At 34.7% G+C, this 13,035-nt stretch overlaps 1 long non-coding RNA gene across 1 annotated transcript; it reads left to right on the forward strand.

Moving 5' to 3' along the window:
• The first annotated feature begins 316 nt into the window (after positions 1-316).
• LOC309634754 lies at positions 317-10,444 on the forward strand. Its single transcript, XR_014248409.1, has 2 exons — positions 317-1,261; positions 1,624-10,444. It is a non-coding gene; the product is annotated as an uncharacterized lncRNA (long non-coding RNA).
• Positions 10,445-13,035: the final 2,591 nt, after the last annotated feature.

Consider the following 13,035-nt stretch of genomic DNA (forward strand, 5'->3'; position numbering starts at 1 on the left):
GATATGGGGATACTTGTATACATATAGCTGATTCACTTTGTTATACAGCAGAACTTAACACATCATTGTAAAGCAATTATACTCCAATAAAGATGTTAAAGAAAAAATAAGAGCTGAAGGAAATAAGTTGGTTTTCAAAAAAAATAAAATAGAAATGATAATAAAGAGAAGCAGGTCATGTAAAAGAGAGCAGTCAATGGTTTCATATCTGCACATTGAGATAAAAATGGAAAGATGAACATATCTTGAATGGTTTTGTAAGACATGTTAAGATGTTTTTTTGTGTTTATTTAATTTATATATATATTTTTAATTTTGTTGTAGACACCATCATTTGCCTTCCCATATTCACTCAGCATTTTCCTCTATACACTGAAGGGCACATACTGTAGGAACTTGTGACTTTACCTGGGGGCCTTTATTTTTCTTATGTCATCTAAGAGCAAAGTTATTCCATTTTCCAGACTAATCACATTGCTTGATCTTAGTGTCCTCAGAAGCAACCATCAAATAGTGATGGATAGAGAATTAATGACCCAGTATGCTGGTCTGTTATTGGTAACTCCCATTCTCCCAACCTTTCAATGAACAAGATCCCTCAGTATAATAATACTTAGGCGTCTGGTCTTCACATCTAGCCTGGATTTGTAGTTGTCTTTAATCAGTAGGATGCACTGGAAATGACATGATGCAGAGGAATCACCCAATTGAACCTAGTCAGCTGGAAGATTGTGAGAGAAAATAAAGGTGCTTTAGCCTTTAAAGTTTTGGTGGTTTATTACACAATAATAGACATCTAAAAAAAAAAACAGGTTTATTACACAGTAAGAGACATATGAAAAAAAAAAAAAAACTGTTGGGGAAACTCTAAGACCTTTTCTACATTATCCCTCAGTTTCCCAGGAGGATTGAGCTCCAGCTGCATGCAATGAGAACAGATCTGTTAACATAATCTTTATTATGTTTACCTCCCTTCCTTGCCTTTATTCCTCAGCCCCTTGCATCTTTTTCTTGGGATAATCTCCCAAATAAGCTACTTGCATGTAAATACTTGTTTTAGGTTCTGCTTTTGTGGGAATCCAAAGTAAGGCATAGAGAATTATTGAAATATTAGGACAGAATCACAATTTAAAATTTTATAAAAATCACTCTCCAATTTGGGAAAAAAGTTTGAAAGAGATTCTTGGAAGTTGAGACCAAGTAGAAAGCTGTTTTAATAATCCACATGAGAAAGGAAAGTGTACTGAATTAAAATAATAAGGTCAGGGGCTTCCCTGGTGGCGCAGTGGTTGAGAGTCTGCCTGCCAATGCAGGGGACACGGGTTCGAGCCCTGGTCTGGGAAGATCCCACATGCCGCGGAGCAACCGGGCCCGTGAGCCGCAATTACTGAGCCTGCGCGTCTGGAGCCTGTGCTCCGCAACAAGAGAGGCCGCGATAGTGAGAGGCCCGCGCACTGCGATGAAGAGTGGCCCCCACTTGCCGCAACTAGAGAAAGCCCTAGCACAGAAACGAAGACCCAACACAGCCATAAATAAATAAATAAATAAAATAAATAAACCCAAAGTTAAAAAAAAAAAAAAAAAGTAAGCTGAAATATTAAAAAAAATAAATAAATAAATAAGGTCGTGCAAGGAGGCAAGTAGGTAAATAGGAAAGCTAAGTCAGAGGTAGAATCAAAAGGAATTAACGTTTGTTTTGGATGTTGGTGGTAAGTGAAAGTGAAAAGTCAAGGGAATCCTTCTGCCTTAGACAACTGGATAGATGGATAGGGAACACAGTAGAAAGGTCAGATTTAGGGAGTAATTTCATAAACAGTTGAATTTGTTCAGAATTGAATATGTTCAGTTGAACTACCTGTGTGATGCCCAGTAGATAGATGAAAATATATAATATTTGGGATTGGGGTTATAGAGTGTGATCTTAATGGGCTGGAAATAATAAATTAAAAATTACCAGAATTTAAATAGTGATTGGGTACTGATTTTGTATGAGAAATCTCAATGTAGTAATAACAATTCATGTTGTATAGTAACTTATACACAATACTTTCACACAATTTTGGTAGTAAATCAGTGAATATAACACGTATAAATGGAATTAGAACTTGTTTTAGATTGTGTGGTAAGATGTCAACAGGTAACCCTATTAGACTACAGGGACTTCCTATGCTAAGCCTGAATTATCTCTATAACCCTGCTACTTCTGGTTTGGTTCAAAGTGATGATCATTTTTAACATTGCTGAGAAAGCAAAGGCTATATTAGTTCATGGGGAAATATACGAATTAAAAAATCATAACAACAGATAACAAAATGGTAACTTCAGATATACCTGTGATGCCCCATGGTTATGACTTTGAAGACTGAAGCTTTAAGTGTTACACTTATAGCAGTTTGATGATCTGGTTTAGGAGTGCTGTTTCAGCTTGGAGGTAAGCTAGAACTACCTAAGGAAATTCACATTCTTTTTGAAGACGGCTTAGGGTTCATGTTATGCCACTTTCAACTATGAATTTCTCTAAAAGAAGTCTCTACTGAGGATGAAAGTCACCCATGGAAACAAAGATCCCTGAACTGCCATCTTCCATTCCTGTCTTTCAAATCAGCAAATCAGGACACTTCTTTGGAGCAGGTGTAGCCAGCTCAAATCAGTTCGGACATAGACCTATTCTGTAGATCATGACCCTAATTTTATGTAGTCACTTTGAAAACGATGGACATTCTCTGAATTTGACTGAGCAACTTCTTTTCCTTGAACTGCTTTGAAAGCTACTTCTGTGTATCACACATTTTCCACAATAGAAATTCAAGGATCTTTTCTATCTCAATACTGGCAGCTCAAATGACTTCAAGCAGTTTCAGTTCTGCCATCTGTAAGGGATGAATTTGTTCAATCAAGTTAAATCACTGTGCCAGCTCAGTCACTGCACCAGAAAACACTCTAGTTTTATCTGACTGTTCTTATTCCAAGGTTAAATTAGTGTCTGAACTTCCACATTTTGCCCCAAACTGGTCACTTATATTTTTTTTTAATATTTGTAAAACATCATTTAACTAATTTAGGAAGTGACATGGAATAAAATAAATGTTTGGGTTCTACTAAAACATGCTTTAATATTCACTTTTAATGAAAAGAAAAAATAGTTTCTGCATTGTATTAGCTGAATTTTAACCTACACATTTTATATCTTTAGATATAGTGTATTCTACTGTCTTAGCCTGTGTACACGCACAGGCAAACATGCGGAAGCCTCAAGTTCAGCTCACGTTTAAAACTTTTGATCTTCTTTATCCTGTTCATCTTACATCAAATCTTTTTTCACATCCAACTTCCTTCATCTTCATTTTCTTTTCTCACCTACAACTGCAATACCTTTGGCTGTCTGGACTCTATCTAAAGACAAGAGCTCATTTCCCTTTCCTTGTTTGATCTTTCTAAACATTTTCCCAGGGAGCCTACTATAATTACTTCCCAAAGGACCGATAATACAATAGGAAGTCATGTTCTTAAATTGCAGAACAGGGTATTTAATGTAGCTATTAGGAAATTATCTTTTGCACCTCCGAGTATGCAGTGTACAAAGACTTTCCCCAGGCCTTCACTTCTGGTGCATCTCATTCTCATGCTCTCATTTGACTTCAGTCCTCTGCACGTGCTATTCCCACCCAGCTGCAGTGAACCTTCTTTCTTCTCCCTCCGTTCCCTGACTTATTTCTAAATAGGTTTCTGTTCTCAGTTTAGAAACTGCTTCCTTCTGCTTAGGATATCCAAACTGGTTAAGTGGCAACACTGTGTGATTTCATAGCAACCTTGTCACAGAACTAGGGGTAAATGAGAGCCTTAGCTGTTCTCATTCTTCTTGAATATTTTGCCATGTATTCTTATTATTTTCTTTCATTATTTTTCAAATATTATAATTTTTAAGTTCTTTTAATTTTAAGAGTAATATACTCATAAACTTTGGAAAGTTATAGAAAGGAACATAACTTACTTCTATAAAAATTTGGCTTTTTAGACTCGAAAGTGAACTTGTGATCAGTATTCACAGGTATAGACATAACTGAAATAATTTTAAAAGGTTAATTTGTTTACCATTTTGAAATTACAAAATACATTCCCATGTATTGCCTGATTTGGGCTTCAGAACACTCCGGCGGGGTGGCCAGGGTAGATAGTATAATCTAAATTTCAATACAAGGACAACACTATTTGCCTCAGCCATCATATTGCTTTATAGGAATTTTTTTTTGCTAATCTCAGTGAGTTTCCCACCCAAAGCTGCCCACTTGACAAAGGATAACACAAGTTTGACCACTCTGTGGACAAGTGTTTTATTCCCATTTACACATAAGGGAATTATGATGTAGATAAATTCAATTTCACAGCTAATGAGAGTCAGTAATACAACTCCAGTTTTCATATTCGGATAGTTCAATTGCTGAGTAATATAATAAATGAAAAACATTTAGTACCTGTACCTGGAAAATAGCAAGTGTTCATTTACTGTTAGCCACTATTATTAGTTGTCCTTATTTTAAAAAGTGAAAGAGACTTTGTACTGCTCTTGAAACTTCTCTGTAAGATGGATATTACATCAAAATAAAAGTTTACCCAAAATGTCCTTATTTTTATAGACACAAAAAATTTATAAGCATAAAGATAAGGAAAATGTTATTATGCCTGATTTGCTTTAAAATACTCCAGAAAAATTCCACCACAACAGCAACAAATGAGAGGGTTAGATAAAACAAAAAAAAAAAATGGCACAATCTGAATAAGTGTTGGGCTGGGAGACAATTACTTGGAGGTCCCTTATACTTTCTCTCTTCTATGTATATGTTTGCAATTTTCCAAAATAAAAGGTTAAGATTATATATAGGTACATATATATACTAGAACCACCTATATATATTGTCAAGGTATAGAATAAAGATATATGTTAACATTTGAAAAAAGAAGAAGAGGAGGGAGGTATTATAAAATATATTTGCATGTAAATATGTAGAATATCTGTGATACAACTATCAGAAACCAGTTAAGATGAGTTGTCTCCTGAGAGGAGAGCTGATTGCCTGGTACCTGGCGTGAGCTATTCATTGTGCCAGATAAAATATTTGCAACAATGTAAGTGTATTACTTATTCAAAAAACGTTAAAATAAATATTTTCTTATAAAACAAGTGTAGAGAATTATTTGATTGAGCGAAGCAGTCATGAAAGTCTGTTCCTTAAGTTAAGATACTAGAAATATTGAACTAAAATTGAAAACTTAGGTATAAAGTCATAGATTGCACTGGGAGCTTTATCTTGATTGTAGTTGTACAACACAAAAACAAAGAAAAACACTTGAAAATTTTTGCTCCTTTATCCAATAAATAATTTTTTTGTTTCTAGAATATATTGTGGATATAAAGTGTTCAATTAATTAAATATTGTTCTTGTCCACGTATGCCTTATAACCTATTTGGGAGTAAAGATGTTTAATCATAAAAACACAGTTAAATTCATAATTATTAAATATTAGTACTTACATTAGAAATGGGATTCTAAGAGAAAGTTATAATAAAAGAGGAAGGGCTAGCAAAGATCTCATTGAGGAAATTGTATTTGGTTTCATAAGGATTAGACAAAGAAAGGGAAAAAGAGTGTCCTGTAACCAGTGAAAGAGGCAAGCTTGGAAATGCAGGTTGAAATCTAATGATGCAGTGCCTTGTAAATCAGGCTATAGATTATCAGTGTTTTCTTAAATCCAGAAGAAATCACTACAGGGGTTTTGGAAGCCAACTGATACTGCCTGATACGCGTTAAAACTAACATCCCCCCTCCCCCGGACCCAGTGATAAGAAGAGAAGCCAGCTCTGTTTTAGATGTATTAAGGCAATCATCTGACAGCCATATTAGAGTGCAGAGAGGGGAGAGAACTAGATTTGAAGTATACTGGGAGGTAAAATCCATAGGATCTAGTGATTAATTGACAAGGTGTCAAAATAGTAGAGTTGGATGGTGAACGCAGTGACTTTGTTTGGTGGCTTGGATAGTGGGCTATTATTAGAAACAGGGAAGACTTGAAGAGGAGCAGCTTAGGGGAAAGGGAGAGTGTTGTCATCAATTTGGGTGTTTTGGTATCAGAAAAGCAGCTTATGTTTAACACTAGGAAAAAATCCAATAGCAAAGAATGTTCCTGTTCTCTTCCCCTCCTACAGGAACAGTAGGTCTTCTTTTCATTACTGTCTGGCACAGGCCTCTCTCTTCATTTAGAGTTATCTGATATGAAAATGAGCTTAGTGCACAGAAGGAGAGATTCAGACTAGGAAAACTGCCTCTCATATGACAGGGTAGCGAATACTGTTAAGGAAAAAATAAGGAATATTATCACCCTTGTCAGAAAATGACACACAAAATGTCTCAAATTCCCAACGCCAATTAACCTGTTTGTTCAGTGTCATTAGCAATGATCATCTACTAAGCCTTTCTCATTGTTCATTTGGAACGTTTCTTTATTTAGTCAATTTTGAATTGGCATGTCACTTTGCCCCAGTAGACACCATGGAAACCAGGAGAGTCCAGCTGAAAGATTATTTTTAAATTACCTCTAAACATAATTCTGTTTTATAAAATTGTATTGATATATATTTTTCTCCTTTGAACTGACACAGAGTTGCTGACTGCCTTCTAAATTATCCTATGAAAATAGCTTTTTCATTTCAAATGAATTTAGCACTTAACTAAGGTCACTTAAGGAATTTGTGATAATGATTTCTCATTAATATTTAAATTGGTTCTTGTTCAGATCAATTTTTGACTCATGTTGGTTTTTTAAAATGCTATAAACTTTAACTTATTCTCATACTTTTTGTTGTGGTTTATCCTTAGGTCCTCTGTTTCAAAAACCACTCAAAGAAGAAAAAGAGAGAAGTTCCAGTGTCACCGAGTCCCGAGCTAAATGGCAAGACTTTAATGACAGTGTTTTCATGTCTCAGACCTCAAGAAATAAATCGTCCCAGGGCTAAGTTTGAAGTTCCATGCTCAGAGACAACCCCCTGTACACATTAGCAGGCAGCGCCAAAGAGGACCCAACCACTATCTGTAGAGGTACTACCTGCTTTTATAAATGCTGCGTTTAGCAGCAGTTAAGCTTGTTATGAATAAATACTGACATGAATTCTGAAAGACAATTGTTCTTCAGACTTGCGGAATGTATATCTTAAGAATAATGACAAATGAGCTGTTCTGGACCAAAACTATGTGCACCAAATTGAAATACTCAGATCGTTCTGTGATTTCCATGTGTCTCCACCTACACATATTTTACAAATAAAAGCTACTTTTAATGAGATGTGTACGGTGTGATATGTGTGTCTCCTTTTCCATGAGAGATTGGAGATAGTGAATGTCAAGGCCAGGTATTCCAGACCAATTGCAAGAGATACTAGAACAATGAAATGTGTTATTAATTTAGGTTCATCTCTCACACTTTCACTTCTCTGTGCTAATAGCTGGTGATCCTGTGTATCTCACCTTAGCTACCTCTTCTTTTAAGAAAATATCCCTAAGCAAACACTGAGTTGGATTACACAATTACAGTGAGCACAGCTGTTACACAACTTATTTTTCTGTATTATAATTGATTTTTTGTTTTTACTCTTTCATTCCCATTAAGACTATTATAATTTTGAAGGCAAGAAACATATCTTCTTTCCATTCAAAATATGGCACTAAGCTGAGGGTGCAACAAAGCATATTCTATATTCACCTTCCTGGACACCCAAAAATATAGTTCTTATGTTGTAAAATTCAGCCATATAACTATTTCTAGGCAAAGATGTCTCAATATCTCAGTAATAGTCTTTACTTTTGTGCTGAATCAGCAAATACTCCTCACCTTTCCTGGAAGGACCACTATGGAGGGCATGTATTGAGATATTTGAGGGTCAATTTGTTCACCAGAGCTCATTTTTACCTATTCTGAGTAATTTAGTGTCCTGAGAGCTTGGCTTACAATGTGTAAAAAAGTATGAAATGCAAGCTGAAACTCCAAATATCACTAATTTTGAAAATAGATATTCATGTTGCAGTGTTCCTATTATCAAAGGAAGTAACTTTTTAATTCATATTCTTTATGATTTACTACACAAGGTGTTTATTGATGTCAAAAACCTTGAGGATCTGTGATATTACCCTGTCAACAAGCTAATGACTTAGGCAGCTACAGTTTCATAGGTGCTGACAGAAGACATGAGACTTCTGGGTCAGAGACAAAGATCTTCACTAATGACATCAAACAGCACATGCGTCAGGTGTGCTTTTGGTCTACTTACCTGCCAAATCCCACAGAGTGATGCAGAGTGACTCAGTGGATGTGAATTTGCATCACAGTAGAGGAGCCCTGAGGTAACAGTGAATAACAACCTAATCCTTTAAAGTGACTATGAGCAAATCTGCTAGAATGTTGTCCGGGTCAGCAAACAACTCTCTCCTCTGCTTTGGAGGGAGACATTGTATCTATTTTCCAAGGATGAATGTTATGCAAGTATCCTTGAAAATATAGCCTGGAACAAGAGTTATTAAAATGCCTCTGCATGGAAAACATACATAAACACAAGATATCCATAGAAAATTATCTCCCAGCAATTAAGAAAACAAATACTTAGGGAGTTGAACTTTTCTAAGGATTGGGGAACTGTGGGTTCCCACCAAAAAATATTTCACATTCTCATTTTCTCATTGAACAATTATTTATTAAGATACCTTTATAGAATAAGGATGGGGTTTGGTGCTTAATACAGGTTTAACTGCTCAAAGTATGTATTACTTTCATAGTTGACATCCATAGAAGAAACTTAGAGAATTCCAAATAAGCCAGGTGGAGGATAGGCAAGGAAAGGTAAGATTGAGAAAGTGATAAAAAGAACAACAACAACAAAATAATAATACCTAATATTTTTGACCCTTTGGGGTCTCAGATGGTTTAAATAGATGATGGTATCTGAAAGCAACAATTTAATGAGGAATGCATTATGATAATTTATGTTTTGTCTGTGAAGGGTTTAAATATTTGAGTTAGGGCTGGACTTAGGCTGAGATGAGTGAGACAGGGTCAGCAAGAACAGGGATGGGTCCTGTTTTTAATTAAAAATTTGATATTTTGTTCATATTGGGTTCTTGATGTTGGCACTATTCTGTCATAGGTCAAAGAAACATATTTGGTTAAGACCTATAATTACTGATTTGGATTCTGATAGAAGAGGTGTCTGGTGAACACTCTATCAATATTTATTCATTTTATCCTAAGCTTACATTATGTATAGTAATCTTTATAATTGCGTTTTGTTGATGATGAAGTAAAGTGTGTTTGAGAATGCTTACTGTATTTAAATTTCTACTTAATAGTAAATTTTCAATGACCCTTATGTTGGCATATATGATTTTTTTAATTTTTTCTACACAAGAACAGCTGAGGATGTTTTCTTTGCTAAGCAAGAAATTGCTGCAGAAAGAAAACAGCCGGGTGGTTTAGAAAGCTACCTGGAAAGCAATAAGATCATGCCAGTACTCAGGATTTATTGTATATTTTATTATATTCCTTTATTAAGGAAATGTCCCAGAATATTTTCTTAATTGTTCAAAAGACTTAATATCCCAACTGCTTCTAAAGGGTACCAAAGTGGACCTCTCTGCTAAAGATGTAGGGGGACACTTCTTTCTAATGGCAATTAGTGTCTAGATTTGGGGCATTAAGTGTCAGACTCATGCAGCCTCAGATTCTATGAGGAAAGAAAATGAAAGAATCTTGGAGAAAGTTTTATGCCATTTTATATATTCCCTATTTTTCCAGGCTACTCACTCTCCTAACAACCTTTCTACTCTAATCCAGTTCTAGGTCAGTTATTAAAGATCAGAGGCAGGAGTAGTAAGATGGAGCAGGAAAAAGGCTGAGGCTAGGGAGATGCTGGAGAATAAGCAGAGGTCACTACAAGGACAGATATAAAACAAGGGCATAAGAAAGCAGAAACAATTGTAATGTCCTTGGTCATTTATAATTTAATTTATTTGAGTACTCTTTTTCTTCAAAGTCTAGCTAAAAGTTTGTCAATTTTGTTTCTCTTTCTTAAAAATTAACTCAGTTTCATTGATGTATTCTATTGTTTTTCTATTTTCTCTTTTACTTATTTCTGCTATCATTTTTTTACCTCCTTCCTTCTGCTAACTTTAGGATTAATTGTTCATTTTTTTTTCTACTTCCTTGAGATTTAAAGTTAAATTGTTAAAAAAATGGGATCGAATTAAACTTAAAAGTTTTACACAGCAAAGGAAACCATAAACCAAATTAAAAGACAACCCACAGAATGGGAGAAAGTATTTGCAAATGATGTGACAGACATGGGATTAATCTCTAAAATATACAAACTGCTCATGCAGCTCAATATCAAATACAAACAAACAAACAGCCCAGTCAAAAAATGGACAGAGGTTCCAAATAGACATTTCTCCAAAAAAGACATAGAGATGGCCAAAAAGCACATGAAAAGATGCTCAACATCACTAATTATTAGAGGAATGTGAATCAAAACCACAATGAGGTATCACCTCACACTGGTCAGAATGGCCATTGTCAAAAATTCTACAAACAATAAATGCTGGAGAGGGTGTGGAGAAAAGGGAACCCTCATACACTGTTGGTGGGAATGTAAGTTGGTACAGCTACTATGGAGAACAGTATGGAGGTAGAAAAAGAATAGACATGCATGTTGGAAGCAACCTAAGTGTCCATCGACAGATGAATGGATGAAGAAGATGTGGCATATATATACAATGGAATAGTGCTCAGCCATAAAAAGAAATGAAATTGAGTTATTTGTAGTGAGGTGGATGGACCTAGAGTCTGTCATATAGAGTGAAGTAAGTCAGAAAGAGAAAAACAAATACTGTATGCTAACACATATATATGGAATCTAAAAAAAAAAAAAAAAAATGGTCATGAAGAACTTAGGGGCAAAAAAAAAAAAAAAAGAACTTAGGGGCAAGGCAGGAATAAAGATGTGGACCTACTAGAGAATGGACTTGAAGACACAGGGAGGGGGAAGGGTAAGCTGGGACAAAGTGAGAGAGTGGTAGTATATATATGGACATATATACACTACCAAATGTAAAATAGATAGCTAGTGGGAAGCAGTCACATAGCAGAGGGAGATCAGCTCGGTGCTTTGTGACCAGCTAGAAGGGTGGGATAGGGAGTGTGGGAGGGAGGGAGATGCAAGAGGGAAGAGATATGGAGATATATGTATATGTATAACTGATTCACTTTGTTATAAAGCAGAAACTAACACACCATTGTAAAGCAATTATACTCCAATAAAAAAGTAAAAAAAAAAAGGAATAGACATGCATCTGTGTATATCTGAATCACTTTGTTGTACACCTGAAACTAACACAACATTGTAAATCAACTATACTCCAAAATAAAATAGTTTTTTAAAAAGTTAATTTGTTTATTTTAGATCTTTCTTTTTCCTTAATGTAGGTATTTAGTGCTGTAAATTTTCCTCACAGAACTGCTTTTGCTGCATGCCATAAGTTTTCATATGTTATGTTTCCATTTTCATTTGTTTCAAGATAGTTTTAATGTCTCTTTTCATTTTTATTTGACACATTGGTTGTTCAGGAATATGTTGTTTAACTTCTACATATTTGTGGATTTTCCAGTTTTCCTCCTGTTATTTATTTCTACCTTCATATTATTGAGTTTGAATAAAATATTTGGGATGATTTCAGTTTGTTCAATTTTTAAAAGAATTGTTTTGTGACCTAACATATGCTTTAACCTGAAGAATATTTTGTGTATTTTTGAGAAGACTGTATATTCTGCTGTATCAGATGGAGTGTTCTACATACATCTATTAGATCTGTTAGGTTCATTTGTTCTAAAGCATAGGTTAAGTCCAATGTTTTATAACTGATACCACAAAAATATAAAGGGCCATAAGAGACTACTATGAATGACTACATGCCAACATATTGGACTACCTAGAATAGGATATATTCCAAGAAACATAGAATTTACCAAGACTACTCATGAAGAAATAGAAAATATGAATAGGAAAATAACAACTAAGGAGATAAAGCAATAATCGAAAGCCTCCCAACATAGAAAAACCCAGAAACAGATGGCTTCATGGGAGAATTCTACCAAATATTTAAAGAAAAGTTAATACCAATCCTTCTCAAGCTCTTCCAAAAAATTGCAGCCCTCCCAAAATAATCTTTAGAGGCCAGTATTACTCTGATACCAAAACCAAATAAGGACACCAAAATAAAAGAAAATTATCGGTCAATATCTCTAATGAATATAGATGAAAATCTCTTAATAAAATACTAGCAGACCAAATTCAATGATCACACCAGAATGATCACACACTTGATCAAGTGGAACTTAACCCTGGGATGCAAGGATAGTTCAACAAATGCAAATCAATAAATGTGATACACCATATTAATAGAATAAAATATAAAAATTATGTGATCATCTCAATATACACAGATAAAGCATTTGACATAATTCAACATCCTGTCAGGATAAAAACACTCAACAAAGTGGGTATAAAAGGAACATACCTCAACATAATAAGGGGCATATATGACAAGACCATAGCCAGATCATACTCAAAGGTGAAAATTGGAAAGCTCTCTGTCTAAGATGAGCAAAAAGCAAAGGTGTCCACTACCCACCACTTCTATTCAATATAGTACTGGAAATCTTAGAGCAGTTAGTCAAGAAAAAGAAATAAAATACATTAAAATTGGAAAGAAATTAGTAAAATTGTCTCTGTCTGTTGATGACTTGATCTTGCAAAAGAAAATCCTAACGAGTGCACCAAAAATTGTTACAAGTAGTCAACAAATTCAATAAAGTTGCATTATACAAAATCAACATACAAAAATAATTTGTATTTCCATATACTAATAGCAAACTATCTGAAAAAGACATAAGGAAAACAATTTCATTTACAATAGCATCAAAACAATAAAATATTTAGCA

The sequence above is a fragment of the Balaenoptera borealis genome, assembly GCF_965194805.1.
Source record: "Balaenoptera borealis genome assembly, chromosome: 9".
Taxonomy (NCBI): Eukaryota; Metazoa; Chordata; class Mammalia; order Artiodactyla; family Balaenopteridae; genus Balaenoptera; species Balaenoptera borealis.